Genomic DNA, 19,241 nt, shown 5'->3' with positions numbered 1-19,241 from the left:
ACATAATAATTATCTGGCCATTGCTCCCTCTCCGCAGGTCTTTGTTCCCTAACTGTGGCCAGTGCCTGAGGTTTTAGACAAGCGCAGCCCCCCCGGCCCATTCTGCACCTGGCGAGTGGGCAGTGTGCAGCCACCGGGGAGCCTGGGAAGCGGGAATTCCTTCCTTCCACTGGTCTGACCCAGTGTGACCGCTCTTATGTACTTATGAAGCAAACCCCTGTCCGTTTACTTCCTCGATGAAGGATGCCAGGATGTGTCTCTGCACCCCCCACATAGACCAGAAGAGGCCTCTGATGTTCACCTGGAAATAGGGTTCCCTCCTCCCTGTTGTTTAGCTCTTCCTGTAAATTTCCTTCTGAAGTCTCCGCAAACCCTTTGTTGTCAGATGTTCGGCTGCGTGCGTGTGTTCTCGCTGCGTGCTGCACTGCCTCTGGCTGGACAGCCCAGACAGCAGGCTCCGGTCGAACTGTCCAATAAGACCACAAGACTTGGCTTAGAGCAAAGGCGCCCAGCCAGGATTATTGCTGGCGAAGCAGGGTAATAGCACCTGGCAGATTCTACGAGGATACTAAGACATGGATGCTCACGACAATGGACGCAGCTCAGTTAGTGGCGGGACTTTCCACTGCTCCCTCGGCTGGCCAAAGACACTCCCTCTGAGATAAGTCTTTATACACCAGTACCAACAAATTACAAATTGCCCCTGACATTTCAGGGTGCCATCCTCTGATGTATTAGGGCACCACCCATTACCTGGTACGTGTTGGTTTGATCAAAACATCTCTATCCATCATGCTGTCATCCTGACCTTATCCTTAAGATGGTCAGTGTGTTCCTGTTCTCTTTGTCCAGGTGTTCTGGTACCACCTTTCTGGAATGTGTTTGCATGTATATTCTTATGCCTAGCACCACTTAGGAATGTGTTTCTGCAATATTAGCCTTGTTCTTGCCAGATTCTCTGAGCAGGGCCTGCCTCTTGCTCACAACTTAACGTTGCTTTATAGCAGCAAAGTTTTGACTACTTTAGCCCAGGCCCCAGGCCTCATACCAGGCCTCTGATACATGGGCTTATGCTTCAGGCCCTCTTCCTACTACATTCCCCCACTTTTTGTCTTTTTATGGGGAGAATGTTTACCCATCATCCCAGAAAAGCATAATACATGGACTGAAGATGACCCAGTGGGCTAAACACTGTTATGTGGTTACCTTACTTTACCATCCACGCATTCGTGCCCCATCTGTCCCTTAGTTTGCACATTGCCTCGTACAACTGATGGCCAGATTTTATTTTCCAGTCATGTGTAGTCCCTTATGGTGGGCCTGGGAATGTTAGGCCTGGACCATGACTGAGGAATGTAGTTTTATGACTGAGCTTTAGAGGCATGCTCAAATAATTAATACATATGAGAGTAATATGGAAATGGTGCATATATTTGTCGTGTGTTTATATATTTATATGTATATATATAGTGTGTGTGTGTGTGTGTGTGTGTGTACATATGACACCACCTTGTAGTCAAGCATAACAATACTTTTTCAATCTGGTATTGTAGTTTGGCCCTTGTGTTATTGCAGATAGCAAAACACTCCTGTTAGGGCAATTACAGTTACTATCATTAATAGTAGTAAGCTGAGTGTTTTGAAATACTGGGATAGGCATTATTATAGTGTCGTCCCCCCCAGTGCTATATATATGAGAAGTAAAACAGAAATTGGGAGTAGTGACATTACAAAAGAGGCCTTTATATATAAATGTCTTGTAATTAGTTACGACCCAGTACTGTGCATTCATGTTATAGGTTCCCCTTACTGCTGGTTGTCACCCTCTGGTAAGCTTCACTGGGCAGGAAACAGGACCGGCTAGCTTCTCTGGTCGATTGGTTGCACTGCTCTGTGATACACCAGTAGCTGACGTAGATCCAGCTGTTTTTTATGGGCGCTGTCTTTCAGGTAACCTACTGACTGGACAGTAGCCAGTTGATCAAATGTCGCTGGGTCAGGATGTAGTGTTGGTCTCCAGACGCTGAACAAGATTGTTTTGAATACAGTGTGCCCCAGTTTGGATGCAGTGTCACTGACCTCCCGTTGTGACTGGTACTACTGGGGAATTTGTTCCCCCAATTTGTCGTTACTGTGTTACTTAATTTCTTTACCAATTTGTTTTCCCCGTGCCTTCGCGTTTTTTTGCTGCCAGTCGTTAGTTGATTTTTACCTGGGTGTTGGTTAAACAGTTTAGCAACGTTAGGCACATTGTAAATAACGTACAACAATACAGCAACGATCCAGTTGCTTTTACATAGTAGCCAAGTTTAATTTAACTGACAGTGGCTTTTAGCTGATTGCCAATTTAATTGTCCACATACGGTAGATTGAGGGGTATTTGGCCAGTCTCTTATTTACAAAGCACTTCTTTTTGCGAATACAGACTAACATGGCTGCTACACTGAAACCTGTCATTTTTAAATGGATGCTTGGGGGTTACTTCACTGTGTATTGATGTCTCCTGGTGTTTCGGGGTGTGATATCTTCTGTTTTCTTTGATCTGTTGGATGCAACCTCAAACAGCTAGTTAGTTAACATCATAAAGTTTTTGTTTGTTTTACATTTCTTCTTGTTTTCAGTCATCCAAATTTAATACACTGATTCACGTAGTTCGTTTACAATGTAATGGGAGGCCAGGTCTTTTATAACACAAGTTATACTTTTGCAATTGTTGTATAGACATTCATTTTTACTTGAGGTGCATTCCTAATATTTGACACTAAACGTAATGCTTAACTGCTAGAATAGATGCTCACCATCTTCTAAGAAAAGGTGTATTGCTTTCCCCTGCTGAGCACTCTGTTTTAGGAAAAGAGTTTCTAACATAATTTTAACCAAGCTTTTTAGAGTTAATTTGCTTGTGATACCAATTCCATTTTTGTTAACTGTTTAGAAGCAGAAATGTTAACAACCACTGCTTCCTTTTACCATAACTTAAAAGAAAAGTGTATAAAATTAAATCAAAATAAATTTTAAATGCAACTCAATGCAAACACATTGAGGGCATCACATTTTCATGACACTCTGCTGTGTTTGTGAGACAAAGATAGCAACCTGTGGAAAAGGTGGAAACCTGTTGAAATTGTTTGGTTAGCTTTATGCATCGATTGCTGGTTTTAAACATTTTTGCTATAATATTCTTATAACTCTATTTAGAAGTGTAAACAAGACTTTAAAAACCCAAGAAGAAAGTGACATTTTGTTAATATTATTTTTACGTTAATGTTTAGGGTTCCCCCTCCTTTTTTTGAATAAAAAAATTAAAAAACAACCAAAAAATGCAATAAAGATCATAAAAAACCCAAACCAAACCGTGATTACTAAAAGAGAATTATTTTTGTTTTCAATTGCATTATTTGTTGAGGCAGAAATATATGTACATCTGTTTATAACTGAGACTTCTTTGAATTTTGAAAAAAATTGTAATAATATGATGATGGTTATAACCCAACCATTATTTCAAAATAGTGTAATACCACTTACATTTTTTAAAAGGGTATAAAATTGAATTTTGTTGCAACAAAATAAAAATAATTTAAAAAGTAGTCACGTGACACACAACATACAACACAGGACAACATACATAACACACAGGAAAAAACTTACAACTGAAAACAAATGGTGCCAGAATTCTGTTTATAACTATACAAAATAAGGCCTTAAGAAATCAGTTCTTAAAACAATGCATTAAAAAAACAACAGATAAACATAGGAGTTAAACATTTAAATAAGCAAATTATTACCTGATTTAAAACTTTTTTAAAAATTATATCAATATTTGTCAAATTTGTTGTATTAATTTAGTAAATTAAGGCATTTTCTATTACTTAACATTAAACTTTATTTTAAAACTCTGCTATGTGGTAATCAGGAAAGCCCGTGTTTCAAATATTAGTTAGTGGTTGGGATTAAAAGCAGAGTCTGCATTTCTCTTGCTTGGCAACCGTGTCTTCACGAAAGTTAGGAGTAATTCCAGCTGTTGCGGTCCTGAAGGGTTAAACGAATTAATTTACTGGATTTATTTAAAGTAAGGTTTTTATCTTGGTTTGTTGTCGCAGGGGGAAAGAGGGGTGAAAAGCACCCTAGGAAAATAGGGAGACCTGAGCCAAGAAAGATTAACTGTATCAAGGTATTTTAAAGTACAGAGAGCAGCAAACCGAGAAAGGATATAAAGGAAAACATAACTGGTATGTAAAACTATTTGAGTAAGAAGGTTCTATTTTCAGCTGTGAGAGTGGAGTGTGGTTCTGTGGGTGGAAGCCGTTGGGATCCTGGACTCCTGGTTTTTATCCTGGCTCTGAGAGGAGAGTGGGGGTCGTTACCTGCTTTTGTAAAACACGAATTTGTTCCCCCAGTGTATGTTGCTTTTTGTGGGCATGTCAAATGGATTGCGGGAGTGCCCTTTTTTGCTGCAGTTAACTGTTTTGGGGCAACTCCATGTGTTAATGCATTAATTCTAGGTGTTAATCTGCTCAGTTCTGGTTTTTCACTTTGAAACTTTTTTATTCACTTCCCAGAGACCGAGTTGCAGCTCCTGTCTCCTAATGTATCTGATGAAGTGAGCTGTAGCTCACGAAAGCTCATGCTCAAATAAACTGGTTAGTCTCTAAGGTGCCACAAGTACTCCTTTTCTTTTTGTCTCCTAATGTGCTCTGTGAACTGTTCCATTTTTTCTTTCATTTCATTGACCAATCCAGGAAAAATATTGTTTTCTACGTCTCCTTCCTGGGCACTTACTTTTCCTGTTCTGACAGGCACCAGTCTAGGTTTCAGTTTCAGTTTAACCAGAACCTGGCTTTTCTCGTAACGTGGGGGTTGCACTGCAGTGGCCCCCATTTCATTTTTGAATTTTGCTAGGGCCACCTTTTTCCACTTCTGTCCCCGTTCTTCAGGCACAGGGGACAGCCTGCTGGTCACCACCAGCATTTATAAGAGGGGACAGCACATCTCATTTTGTAGGTTTCTTACAGCTGTTTCCAACGTTTTATTTTGTTCCTCTGCTTGCTGTCTCTGGCCGGCTTGCCACCCTGCGAGGGGAGCAGGAGCATTCCAGGGCTCTATGGCTTCTCCTGCTCCTTTTAACTCTTTCTTTGGTTCTGTTACTTGCCCCGCCAGTTCTGTGGCGTGTTGTCTTAACCATTTAACAACCATGATTGTCGTTTGCAATATTCTCCATTTTAAGGCTACAGTCTGTGCCGTAGCCTTACAGATTCTATTCTATGTTTCTTCCCCACTATATGTTTTAAATTTATATGGGCCTGTTTTCCTAGCAACCCAGCACGGCCATACCTCATTAAACTCTGCAGGGATTTGCAGGGAGGGATTAAGGGAGTTCCCTAGCTCATGGTCTTCTGTCATGTTAGATGGCGATTCCTACAGAGGACAGCTTTCTTATTTACTAGATCAGCGGTCGGGGTCACCAATGTTGTCAGATGTTCGGCTGTGTGCGTGTGTTCTCACTGTGTGGCTGTCTGCTCTGGCCAGACAGCCCGGACAGCAGGCTCCGGTCGAACTGCCCAATAAGACCACAAGACTTGGCTTAGAGCAGAGGCGCCCGGTCAGGTTTATTGTCGATGAATCACAGTAATAGCACCTGTCAGACGCTCCCGGGATACTAAGACACACAATACACAATGGTCCAGCAGGGCGATCACCATCTCTCCCTTCCGGTCCAGAAAAGTCTGTCTCAAGGCACGCTACCTTTGATGGACCTGCCTTGAACTACAAGGCCTAGAGAACATAATTTTCAACATACCTACATGGCTCCTTGCACGTGTTCCGTCCCTACACCTCACAATGATCGTGATGACACTGACTTCAATTAAAGACCTAACGTGACATTCTTTTGATGAACCCAGAGGATGTCTGTACCCGTACCTAGGGTGGGGCGAGCAAGGCAGCGGCCCAGGGCACAGAGCTGCCAGGGGCACAAAAATGGGGTGTCCCACAGGATCGGGCCCAGCAGCATCAGCTCCTCCCCGCCACAGGATCAGGCCCAGCAGTGACCGGCCGGAGTGCTTCATTAGCAAACAGCGAGGCTGAAGGCAGGCTAAGTTGAACAAGTGGCACTCAGGGGAGGAGTTTACGAGGTTGCTCCTTCCGCTGAGATCACTCCGACCCCCATGAGTGGCTTCTGAAAGGGGCAGAGCGTGGAGGGGAGTAGGAGGAGCAGGTGGGTCAGTCTGCACCCCTTAGAAGACTGTCACATATCCCCCCCCCACCCCAATGTAGCTGGGGAGGCATTCAGACCTCTGCCATCGCTCCCCGGGGCAGTGTGTCTCTGCCCTGCCCGGAGCTATGGCCAAACTCCCAGTTTCGCACATAGCTCCCAGGCCATGCTTCCAAGTGACACTGGGCTGCATCATGGAGGGTCTCTGCCCGGTGTGGGGATAAGGGGCCAAATTCTGCTCTCAGTGCCACCGATGTAAATCCAGAGTAACGGCACTGAACCCAGGCTGGCAGGGCAGGTGGGGATTTGGTGATAGACATGGATTCTCCCCCGCCCAGCACCCTGGGGAGTTATTGACACCTTTGCAGTGTGGGCAGAGGTGCTAACCAAGAGATTTCTGCATTTGCTCACACTGCTGACTGGGCTTTGCGCCCACACTGTACAAGTGTAAATGACGCGCGAGCTGCAGCCATGGGGAAAACCAGACTCTGCTTCTCTTGCTGAGTCTCCACTGCCTGCTCTGATCTGCCGGCGAAACCAGCCTGAGCCCCCTTACTCCTCTGGCTCCTGTCCCCAGGCCTCGGTCCATGCTGCCCTCTCTGTTTCAAACGATCTTCTTCTGAGGGGGTGGGAGGGACTGTGGTTGGTGCAATAGCCTGGGACTTAGAAGACCTGGATTTAAGTCCCTGTTTTGTCACAGACTCCTTGTGTGACGTAGTCTCTCCATGTCTTGGGTCCCCACCTGCACAATGGGGCAGATCTGATTTTGCCAAGCCAGCATCCTCTGCTCTTCCAAATCCCTCCTAGAAACCCTGCTTCCAGAGTGGCCACAGGAGATTAGTTAATAGGAGAACCTGGCCAAGTTCCTCCTTCCGCTGGGTTTCCCAGGGCCCCTCTGTCTGAGGGACAGGCGGGAAGCTCCTGGAGCAGGGACTTCATGCTTGGGCCTTGTACAGCTCCAAGCGCGTCGTCAGGCCTTGGCAAACACATGACAGTTCTGAGGAATAGAGATGCAAGTTGGGGAAACGGAGTACTTGGGACTCCGCTTAAGCAGGGCGGGGTCTAGAGACTAGGGTCAGGCCAGGGATAATCCAGGGGACATAATGACCAAAATATCAAATGAGCTACGCAGGTGGGAACACTGAAATCTTACCCTCTGCAGAGAGGAGTGTGACACTTTGGAGCTCACCCAGCCCTGCAAGGGATTTCCTCACCACCTGCCTTATAAGTGTGGTGATTTAACACTGCAGCTGTGGCTCGGAGCCTGGACACCTGGCCAGCCCACAAGCATAAAGGTCTCACCCTGGCTTCCACCAGCCTAGTTACTCCTTGGAGGGTGACCTCAGCAGCCCTGAGCCCCCCAAATCCATCTACTGGAGTTCTCAACAACCAGCCACTCTGACTTTTCCCCTCTGCTTCGTCCTCCCTGCAGGAGTAAAACCTGCCCCCAGCTGTCAGCTCATTTTGGTGCACACATTCCACACAGTTTGCGCAGCAGAGACCTGCATGGGATAAAAATAAGCAAAGATTATTGAATAGAAAAGACAGATTCAAGCTGGAACCGTGAGGAAAAGCGAACTCAGAGAAGTTTCAGAGTAACAGCCGTGTTAGTCTGTCTTCGCAAAAAGAAAAGGAGGACTTGTGGCACCTTAGAGACTAGCCAATTTATTTGAGCATGAGCTTTCGTGAGCTACAGCTCACTTCATCGGATGCATACTGTGTCTTCTGCAGTTTCCACGGTATGCATCCGATGAAGTGAGCTGTAGCTCACGAAAGCTCATGCTCAAATAAATTGGTTAGTCTCTAAGGTGCCACAAGTCCTCCTGTTCTTTTTGCGAACTCAGAGAAGTTACAGAAAACAGAGAGATGCAACTTCAGCCTTGACACTACTATATTCGCTGCATTCCCTTTGCTAATGTAAGTGACCTATTGCCTCTGAGCAGCTTCCCAGCATACTCTGGTCCCAGAGGGGATCCAGTGTGTCACGGACAGCGCCCCGCTTAAGGGCTGCCCCTCAGTTCCCGGGTGTCCGTCTGTCCAAACCCCTGCCCTTGTAAGGGGTTGCAGGTTTTTTCTTTCTCTCTGACTATGGTGATTCGCGGTTCGGGAAATTCCCTCCTCTCATGGGTGGCAGGTATCATAGGCCAGGGGAGGCTAAGCCTCCCCTAACCCAGGCTGGGGCCCTGCCCGTGGTTCAGCCCAAGGCCCCACCCTGAGTCCCCCTCTCCCCCAAAGGTGGTAGGGGCTCAGCTCAGGTTGGTGGCCTGGAGCTGGGGCTAGGCTGACCGGACGCCTCAGCTGGCCAGTGGCAATGGGTGGGGCAGGCCAGGGTGCGGCTCGGGGCTGGCTGGCCAGTGGCCTGGGGGGGCGGGCCAGCGCTTGGGGCCAGAAGGCAGGCAGGGGTCAGGGCGGTTTAGCTGGGGCTCCTCTGGCCATGGGGGGACGAGGGGCTCTGGCAGACGAGGGGGTGGTAGAAGAGGTGGGGTAGGGGCGAGGCCTTGGGAGGAAGGGGTGCAGCTGGGGAGGGGGGGGGGCTAGCCTTCCTAAGGGGGGTTAATGCGCTGCCCATGCCTCCTCTCTTAGTTTTCCAAGACTGGGGGTTTCTTTTCAGTTTCAATTTGTTTCAGTGTTTTTCCATGAACTCTAATCATAGAATCATAGAAGTTTAGGGTTGGAAGAGATCTCAGGAGGTCATCTCATCCAACCCCCTGCTCAAAGCAGGGCCAATCCCCAACTAAATCATCCCAGCCAGGGCTTTGTCAAACCGGGCCTTGAAAACCTCTAAGGATGGAGGTTCCACCACCTCCCTAGGGAACCCATTCCAGTGCTTCACCAGCCTCCTAGTGAAACAGTGTTTCCTAATATCCAACCTAGACCTCCCGCACTGCAACTTGAGACCATTGCTCCTTGTTCTGTCACCTGCCACCACTGAGAACAGCCGAGCTCCAATCTCTTTGGAACCCCCTTCAGGTAATTGAAAGCTGCTATCAAATCCCCCCTCACTCTTCTCTTCTGCAGACTAAATAACCCCAGTTCCCTCAGCCTCTCCTCGTAAGTCATGTGCCCCAGCCCCCTCATCATTTTCGTTGCTCTCCGCTGGACTCTCTCCAATTTGTCCACATCCCTTCTGTAGTGGGGGGCCCAAAATTGGACGCAGTACTCCAGGTGTGGCCTCACCGGTGCCGAATAGAGGGGAATAATGACCACTGTCTCTTCCTGACTGGCAATGGACTGGCAGTTTCGTGTAAGCGACTGGCTTGGGAGGAGCTCTTCCCTTCTGTGAAAAGTACTCGAACTTGTGGTGCCGGTCATGAACATACTATTCTGTATCCCCAAATACACAGCTTCCTAACCACAGTCTGTGGACACAGCTCAAAATGACCATCATGTTCAGAACCTTACAAGCGTGCATAAAAGACCTGGACTGACATATTGATACCTGATAATATTGTATAAAATCAGTTGATTCAATTGCTTCTTCTTTGGGGTTTGGGTTCACCCCTTGGGGGGTCTGGACTCTGATTGGAACAAGGAATCTGTCAGTCTCCTGCCCTATGATTTAACCGTCACTCACAAACGACTCCACTGATGAGTAAAAATGAACCGAATTCTTGCCGGCAAAGGGAAACAAGTTTTTTGTGTTTCTACTTGGGAAGATCAAAAACCAAGAGTCAGAACGCTCTGCAGGAAGAGCTCCTGGGGCTGGAAACAGCTGCTCCAGAGGCAGGGTGGGCCAGTGTGTAGCAAGGTGCCCTGCAGCGATTCACAGGAGAACCAGGATCTATTCCCTGCTTTGCGACCTTGGGCAAGTCTCCCTACCCTGTGTCTACCTTGTTTATTCAGGCCGTCAGCAATCTGGGGCAGGTTCTGCCTCTTCCTGGGGGTCTGAACCCTGCACAATTCAGTGGGTGTCACCAGAACATCAGCAATCGGATGGTGCGCTGTACCCCATGGCCTTCAGATAGGCAAAGCTAATTATGCTGTGGGTCACAGTCTGCACCAAGCCCCACGGGGTCAGGACCCTCACGTGGGCAGTCAGAGCAGGGTCACACCTGAGGCGGAGAGCAGCAGAGGGGTTTTTAGCCAAGTTCCAGGCTAGGGTCAATACCAAGGGTCAGAGGCAGGTTTCAGATCATGTCCAGCCGCCTGCGACTTCCCTCACCTGACGGATGCCCATTGTGCAGCCGGCGGGACTCAAGGCCGCCGGCCAGTGTCAGTAGGCCAGATCCTGTCCCCATCAAAGCCCCGGGCACAAAGGGGAGCAGAGGCGCCCTCACCTCGAGCCGCAGAGGAGCGAGAGGAAGTCACAGAGGAAGCGGAGGAGGAATCACTAGGGGAAGTCACAACGCTAAGAAAAGTGACTGGCAAGGAAATGTCCTGCAGTGGAAACTCCGTGGTAAGAAATAGACAGAACAGGAATAAACCAGCATCAGCTGAGTGTGCTACGGACGAGTGGGTCAGCACCCGGGGTAGGGGGGCGGTGGAGTGCGCCCCTTCAACAGGAACCTACGGGCACCAGAGCAGCTGCCAGTATGAGGGTCACCTGACAATAGGGTTGCTAACTGTCTAAACACACAAACCCAAACACCCTTGCTCTGCCCCCTGCCCCACCCCTGTCCCAAGGCCCCACCCTGCTCACTGCATCCCCCTCCCTCCATCGCTCGCTCTCCCCCACCCTCACTCACTTTCACCGGGCTGGGGCAGAGGGTTGGGGTGCAGCCTGGGGGTTGGGGTGCTGGCTCTGGGAGGGGTCTCAGGACTGGGACAGGGGGTTGGGTTGTGGGAGGGGGTGCGGGTGCTGGTCTGGGATTGAGGAGTTTGGAGTGTGGGAGGGGCCTCCGGGCTGAGCCTGGGGCCATGGGTTGGGATGCAGGAAGGAGTGAGGGGTGCGGACTCTGGGAGGGAGTTTGGGTGCAGGAGGGGCTCTGGGCTGGGGCAGGGGGTTGGGGTGCAGCAGGGCATTTGGGGTGCTGGCTCTGGGAGGGGTCTCGGAGCTGAAGCAGGAGTTTGGGGTGCAAGAAGGGGTTTGGGATGCAGGCTCTGGGAGGGGTCTCGGGGCTGGGGCAGGAGTTTGGGGTGCAGGAAGGGGTTTGGGGTGCAGGCTCTGGCCAGGCAGCACTTACCTTGGATGTCTCTCGGGTGGTAACGCAGCGGGGCTGAGGCAGGCTCCCAGCCTGCCCTGGCCCCACGCCACTCCCGGAAGCAGCTGGCGCGTCCCTACAGCCCCGGGCAGGGGGCAAGGGCTCCATGTGCTGCCTCTGCCTGCAGGCACCACCCCTGCAGCTCCCAGTGGCCGCAGCTCCTGGCCAATGGGAGCTGTGGAGTCAGCACTTGGGGCAGGGGCAGCGCATGGAGACCTCTTGTCCCCCTGCTTAGGGGCTGCAGGGACGTGCCGGCTGCTTCCAGGAGTGGAGCAGGGCCAGGGCAGGCTGGGAGCCTGCCTCAGCCCCACTGCGCCGCCGGACTTTTAGCGACGTCAAATCTCCCAGTTTGGCTCTAATAGCCTCCGGGAGGTAGAGCCTGGGTGGCAAGAGCCTGGCCTAAAGCAAGGCCTGAAGAGACCTGCTTTCAGGTCCTGTTTCTGCCACTGGCTCCTTGGTTGCCCTTGGGAAAATTCTTTCACCTTCAGGTTCCCCATCTATAAAACCCTTCCTTTCTCCCCCTTTGTCTACCCTCTCCGCTTCGATTGTAAACTCTCTGGGGCAGAGTCTGTGACTTAGAGCTTGTCTCGAATATTATACTGGTACAATTATACTGGAACAGCTAAATTGCTCGTTATCCCTTTATAACTCCATCACATGGACACTTTTATGCCATATTCAGAGCTTTTTTTTTGTTTGTTTGTTTAATTTATGCCACTTTGGAAGGGGTTTAAGATAAACCAGAAAAAGGTCACTCATAAATGTCCACACGGTGGGTTGTACCAGGATAAATATATCTGTTTCAGATTCAGATACGAGGTTGTATCGGTTCAACTTTTCTGTGTAGACACACCCTAACTCTGTGTCTTTGCAGCGCCCAGCATGACGGGACCCCAGTCTCAGCGGGGGTCTCTAGGCACAACTGCAATGCAAATTTACCCCTGAGTTAGTGCCCGCACTCTTTTTCGCTTGCCCTAATAAAAGCATATGCAAATGGCCATGGTGTTTAGGCATTAATAACCCCACAGGTAAGCCCAGAATACATGACATCACCTCTGAAGCCAGCGGAGGAAGAATTCTATGGCTGTTACAAAGCTGGGCTCTGGTCTTCAGGATTCTAATCTGCAGAGTTAATATAATAATCCCCAAATACATATCTTTATTTACAAATATTCATAACCTCAAGTAATTCTTTTCAAACCATGAGCACAGCAATTACTTCCCCTTCCTCTGAACAATTCAAATCCCTGAAGTTGAGTACAAGCCTCTCATGTAACCAGCTGATGCTGGAGGTTTCCCACTTCCCTTTTTTCTCCAATGTTAACTTGCAGCCAAAGTGACTCAATGCAGCCAGCATGTCCGGACCCGGAAAGCTCTTTTGCATGTGTGTTGTCCCACTGAATTCAGTGGGATTACTCACGTGCTTAAATTTAATCATGGGCTCAAGCACTTTGCTGGATTGAGGCCAGAGTGCTCAGCAGCACAGCTGGTCATAAAACGGTAAGTGTATTTCCTGACAATTTTTGAAAGAAATGACCACTTTCCCCTTTCATTCAAAATCTTCTCGGGAGTTTTTAATTGATTTCAATAAAAAATTTCTTAAATTACTTTTTTAAAAAATCCATTTTGGGGGGGAATTTTTTTTTTCATTTGCCCCAGCTATTTCTAGTTGGAGGAAAAAAACCTAAAAACTGAGAAAAAGCTGTGGTGATTTTTTTCCCATTGAAATGCATTTTTTCTCAAAAAAAAAGAAAAAAATTCAACCAAAATGAACAGTTTTCAGCACTTTGTGTGTGCATGTGTGTGTTTGTGTGCACCTGCATGTGTGTGTATGTGCCTGAGTGTGTGTGTGCAGCGGGGGGCAGTGGGGTGTCAAAAGGGCATTTTCCTTAGAGAAGGGTGGCCCAGTGCTTAGGGCTGGTGGCTGGGAGGCAGAACCCCTGGATTTAATTCCCTGCTCTGTCATAAACTTCCTGTGTGACCTTGGGCTACTTGCTTAGTCTCTCTGTGCCTCAGTTCCCTGTCTGTAAAATGGGGATAAGAGCCCTGCCTGATCTCACCAGGGGTGTGTGAGGATAAACGCATTTAAAGAAGACTGTGCGGGCGTTGGATGCTACAGCAGTGCGGACTAGCTGAGATAGACAGACCAGTTCTAGTCAGACCTTGAAGGATCTTTCTCATCCTCAACTCCAGCAAGGTGCGTGGCGTATTCACAAGAAGTGAGATTCACCCTCATGCAGATGCTCATCAGAAGCTGAGGCTCCACTTCAGTCCAACTTGTCTGCAACTTAGGTCATAAGAACGGCCACACGGGGTCAGACCAAAGGTCCATCGAGCCCAGTGTCCTGTCTGCCGACAGTGGCCAATGCCAGGTGCCCCAGAGGGAATGAGCAGAACAGGGAATCGTCAAGTGATTCACCCCCAGTTGCCCATTCCCAGCTTCTGGCCAACAGCGGCTAGGGACACCATCCCTGCCCATCCTGGCTAACAGCCATTGCTGGACCTGTCCTCCACTTCCTCATGCAGGCTGAAAAGTGCATAATTCACTGTCCATTAGTCTCCTTATAAAAAGTTTCCCCCGTCCAGTCAGGGAGGAGAAACAATGCTGTGTGACTCAGGTGACCGATCCCACACAAGCAATAGTGGATGGGCAAAGCAAGGCGTTCCCAGATGACCCCGAGGCTGAGATTTGTTTAAACAAACACCAATTAGGAACACAGCTGAAGAAACCAGGTGCGAGTCACAGACACAAAAAATAGCTACAAACACATGGCAACGAGTTAGTTGGCCAGCGCCGTTCACGAGGGCTGAAATTCACCTGGGTGCGGAGTTCCACTTGCTGGCTGTACACACAGGAGTGAATTTCAGCCACACTCGTCTTTAGACCACAGGAGGAGAATATGAATGAAAGGCACCTGCCAAACCGTCCTTTATTGCTATTCAGACAAGAGCACCAACATCAGCGCTGAAATGAGATGAATCAATCGTGGTGCCAATTTGGCAAACTAAGGTATTGGAATGATACGAAAGTGGTTGGTGTTCGGACTCTATCAGATGCTTGTGTGTTCCCGCCTGCTCTGATCTGACGTGTGAGATCTGCGTTCCACATTGTAAGGTAGTATTGAGCAGGCGTGGTGTGAGCCTCTGTGAGCGTCTGAATCACCAGACAGGAGGGAGACACTAAGTAGTGTGCAGAGATGTTCTTCTACAGAAATTGTTACGCCTCTCCCAAAAGAGGAGACCCATCCATGCCACATGGGCTCTGGGGGATCTTACAACTGGGTTGAGAAACCCTCAACAAAAGGACTGAAGACTCTTATTGTTGTTCTGCTCTCCTCCCCGTGCAGATGAGCCATGGAGGTGGACTCCCATCAGCTGAGCTCACAGCTCAAAGCACATGACCGGAGGGGGTAAAAATCACAAACCAAAGGAAGTAGGTGTCTCTGCTGCTTGGACTCTGGAGGCATGGTATTTCTAGGCATAAGCAAGAGATCCCCTGCTGCTTAGCCTGGGCTAGCCCTAAAGGACACACAGAGCTTGCTGATTATAGAAGCCTTTACTACTTTTTGAAACCTAAGACTGTAACTCATTCATGCTTCTATATGCACTTGCTTCAACCTGGTAAATAGCTCTCTAATTTCCTTTGCCTACACAATAAATCTTCATACAGTTTACAATAGGATTGGCTGCAAGCCTTTGGTGTGAGACCTAAAGTGCAATTGGCATGGGGTAAGTGACTGGTCCTTTGGGATGAGGAGTAACCTGACTGTTGCTGTGTTTTTTGATGTAAGGGGCCATGTGTCCCAGAGATATGCTCACCTGGAGGCAAGACAGATTGGAGTAAGTAAGGGGACTGTCTGGGACTCTGTGTTAAAGCTTTTATAGTGCCCGAGGAGTTTGCACTTGTGTGAAATCTAAGTTTAGACCTCGTGACCGATGTGGGGTTTATTCCCTGGTTTGTAACCGTCTGCCCTGAGGTTGGTGCTCCTGCTCTTGTGTCACCATTGGGAGCATCACAGGTAGCTTCTGTGATGTTGAAACCCATAATGCTTTATGGGAATATGCTTATGAATGTATATATGACATAACTGGAATATGTTTTATGCTACATATGCCATGTAACATATCTCTGCAAGGTTATGATCTACCGAATATACTCATCCTATTTGTATGCATGTGTCAGTTTTGTACTCGAAGTTATGAATATTGGCTGTCTACTTGCTTGATTTTAAGTAGCTTCTTGAGAAAGGAATGTGCAAATTAAGTGCCCAATCAAGAAACACTTAATGAACAATAAGAAAAGGAGTACTTGTGGCACCTCAGAGACTAACCAATTTATTTGAGCATAAGCTTTCGTGAGCTACAGCTCACTTCATCGGATGCATGTAGCTCATGAAAGCTTATGCTCAAATAAATTGGTTAGTCTCTAAGGTGCCACAAGTCCTCCTTTTCTTTTTGCGAATACAGACTAACACGGCTGCTACTCTGAAACCTGTCATTAATGAACAATGGATCTTGGGAAACTCCAATCCACATAAGAAGTCTTCCTGGAGACAGTCAAGATAGCATGTGGGCAATGGCTACTGCCTGTAAAAAAGGAGTCATGCATGAACATGTGACTTGCCCATGTGACTCCAAAACTCCACCTTGGAGCTGGACTTTGCATAGGAGAGAAGAGGGGGTCTCCACCCACAAGAGAAAGTCTATTTAAGCCCCTGGGGAGACCTGAAACCCCCAAAGGTTATCTGAAAGAGACTGGAACAAAAGACAGTAGCCACAGGGGTGGGAGTGATTGCTGGACCTAGACTAGAAGGAGACTAGTCTGTAAAGAAGCTTACTGGAACATCTCTGAGGGTGAGATTTCATCTGTAATCACTTTCTTACTGTATTAGGCATAGACCTGCGTGCTTTATTTTATTTTGTTTGGTAATTTACTTTGTTCTGTCTGTCATGACTTGGAACCACTTAAATCCTACTTTTTCTATTTAATAAAATCACTCTCAGGTATGGCCCCCCTCAGGAGCAGTGTGGAGAAGCGCTGCCTCCCACCAATGCCTGCTGGAGCCTCTGGGGAGCACAGGTAATGCACCCCCACTGCAGAGTGAGCGGCAGCCTGCACCACTCCTGCCCCAGCCAGCACTCAGGGCATATTCTATTTGGGACAGGAACAATGGTCGAATATTGGGATTTCCGGGGGCCCAGGAATTCCAATTTCTCTCAGCTCTAGTCCCTACCTGAAGAATTCCATTACGATGTATTCTGCCCTGTTTAAAGCCACATTCCAGGCCAGACGGGGAGCTGGCCTAGCCTTGTTTTTCATCACAACGCTTGTGGCTGATCTGCACTGGCTAGACAGACTATACTGCAGCACCTTGCTAGCAGGAACTGCCCTTAAAGCCAGTTTAGTTCACGTGAAGAACAAAGGTCTCAGTGGTTCTGCATAGTGCAGAAATGGGGTGGGAGAAGGGAGAGCCAGGGGTAGGTGAAGAGCCCCCAGATCAAGACATGAAGGCCAGAGAGCTGCCCTGGGTTCCTATGTGCATCTCCAGGGGGGCGTGGGGTAGGAGGGCCACACAGGCAGGATGTGGAACGTTTCTGATCTCTCAAACTAACCGCAAGAGAGGATCCGAGAGCAGAATCGCTCCTTTGATCTTGGAAACCCACAAACAGAAAAGAGATTCCCCCGCCCCCAGCACCTCAGGGTGCGAGGGAAGGTGCTGGCTGAGTCATTCACTGTACCACAGGTGACCTTAGGCAATCACATAGGACATGACAACTCTGCAAACCAACACACACAGCTGGCCCCTGCCAGCTGACTTGGGCTTGCGTTTAATTGCAGGGTCCTAGCCCTACATGTCTACACTGCAGTTAAACAGCCCCTTAGCCTGAGCCCCGTGAGCCCAAGTCAACCAGCAGGGGCCAGTCAAAAGTGTCTAACCGCAGAGTAGACATACCCTCAGCTGCTCCATGCCTCAGTTTCCCATCTGTAAAGTGGAGATTGTAACGGGTTCCCTCCAGGGTGCCACCTGGAACTGGGGTACCACTGAGCCCTCTGACCCACCAGTCTGGGCTCCCTCTCACACTGTGCTGCTGTGACAAGTTGCAAATCCCTTTAAGTTTGCACTTTCACCAGCATTTACACAGGTAGGGACACACCCAGCTGCAATTACACACAGGCTCTCTAACTACAAGCTTCTCAGCCTGGGATTCTAGAGCAGTACTGTCCTGCCCTGGTTGGATCTGGCTAGTATATGGGTTTAAAACCCAGTCCACCTCTCCCTCAATGTGAAGAGGACCATGCACACTTGTGGAAACCAAGCTGAGATTTTCCCAAGACACCTTCATCAAGCACACACTAGTTTGGATTAAAACATAAAATAAGTTTATCCACTACAAAAGATAGATTTTAAGTGATGATAAGTGGTAGCAAGCAGATCAAAGCAGATTACCTAGTAAACAAAACCACAAACTGAGCATAACATACTAGATAGGTAGGATATGAATTAGCAAATTCTTACCCTGAGTGATAAACAGATGGGCAGATTTTTAAGGCACAAACTTGTCTTGGCTTTGCAGATTGGGTTTCCCAGGTTTGCATACACACATCACTTCCTCCATGTTCAGACTTTGTTCCTCACGTTTCCAGGTGTGTTGTTGTTGGGAGAGTGAGGTACTATCAAGATGTCATTCCCCCCCTTTTATATCTTCTTCCCACTTGCTGGAAAGCTCTTTTTCTGTGACCTAGATCAAACAGATCCAGCATCTGACTTGATCAGACTTCAAAAAGAAACTGAGCTTCAGTTCAGTACCTGAAGGGTTTCTTCAGGTATGTTAGCAACAAGAAGAAAGTCAAGGAAAGTGTTGGCCCCTTACTGAATGAGGAAGGCAACCTAGTGACAGAGAATGTGGAAAAAGCTAATGTACTCAATGCTTTTTTTGCCTCTGTCTTCACGAACAAGGTCAGCTCCCAGACTGCTGCACTGGGCAGCACAGCATGGGGGGAGGTGACCAGCCCTCTGTGGAGAAAGAAGTGGTTCAGGACTATTTAGAAAAGCTGGACGAGCACAAGTCCATGGGGCCAGATGCGCTGCATCCAAGGGTGCTAAAGGAGTTGGTGGATGTGATTGCAGAGCCATTGGCCATTATCTTTGAAAACTCATGGCGATCCGGGGAAGTCCCGGACGACTGGAAAAAGGCTAATGTAGTGCCCATCTTTAAAAAAGAGAAGAAGGAGGATCCTGGGAACTACAGGCCAGTCAGCCTCACCTCAGTCCCTGGAAAAATCATGGAGCAGGTCCTCAAGGAATCAGTTCTGAAGCACTTAGAGGAGAGGAAAGTGATCAGGAACAGTCAGCATGGATTCACCAAGGGCAAGTCATGCCTGACTAATCTAATTGCCTTCTATGATGAGATAACTGGCTCTGTGGATGAGTGGAAAGCAGTGGACGTGTTGTTCCTTGACTTTAGCAAAGCTTTTGACACAGTCTCCCACAGTATTCTTGCCAGCAAGTTGAAGAAGTATGGGCTGGATGAATGGACTATAAGGTGGATAGAAAGTAGGCTAGATTGTCGGGCTCAACGGGTAGTGATCAACGGCTCCATGTCTATTTGGCAGACGGTATCAAGTGGAGTGCCCCAAGGGTCGGTCCTGGAGCCGGTTTTGTTCAATATCTTCATAAATGATCTGGAGGATGGTGTGGATTGCACCCTCAGCAAGTTTGCAGATGACACTAAACTGGGAGGAGAGGTAGATACACTGGAGGGTAGGGATAGGGTACAGAGGGACCTAGACAAATTAGAAGATTGGGCCAAAAGAAATCTGATGAGGTTCAACAAGGACAAGTGCAGAGTCCTGCACTTAGGATGGAAGAATCCCATGCACCGCTCCA

The sequence above is a fragment of the Eretmochelys imbricata genome, chromosome 17 (genome assembly GCF_965152235.1).
Source record: "Eretmochelys imbricata isolate rEreImb1 chromosome 17, rEreImb1.hap1, whole genome shotgun sequence".
NCBI lineage: Eukaryota > Metazoa > Chordata > Testudines > Cheloniidae > Eretmochelys > Eretmochelys imbricata.
Note: the sequence above shows the minus strand (reverse complement) of the source record.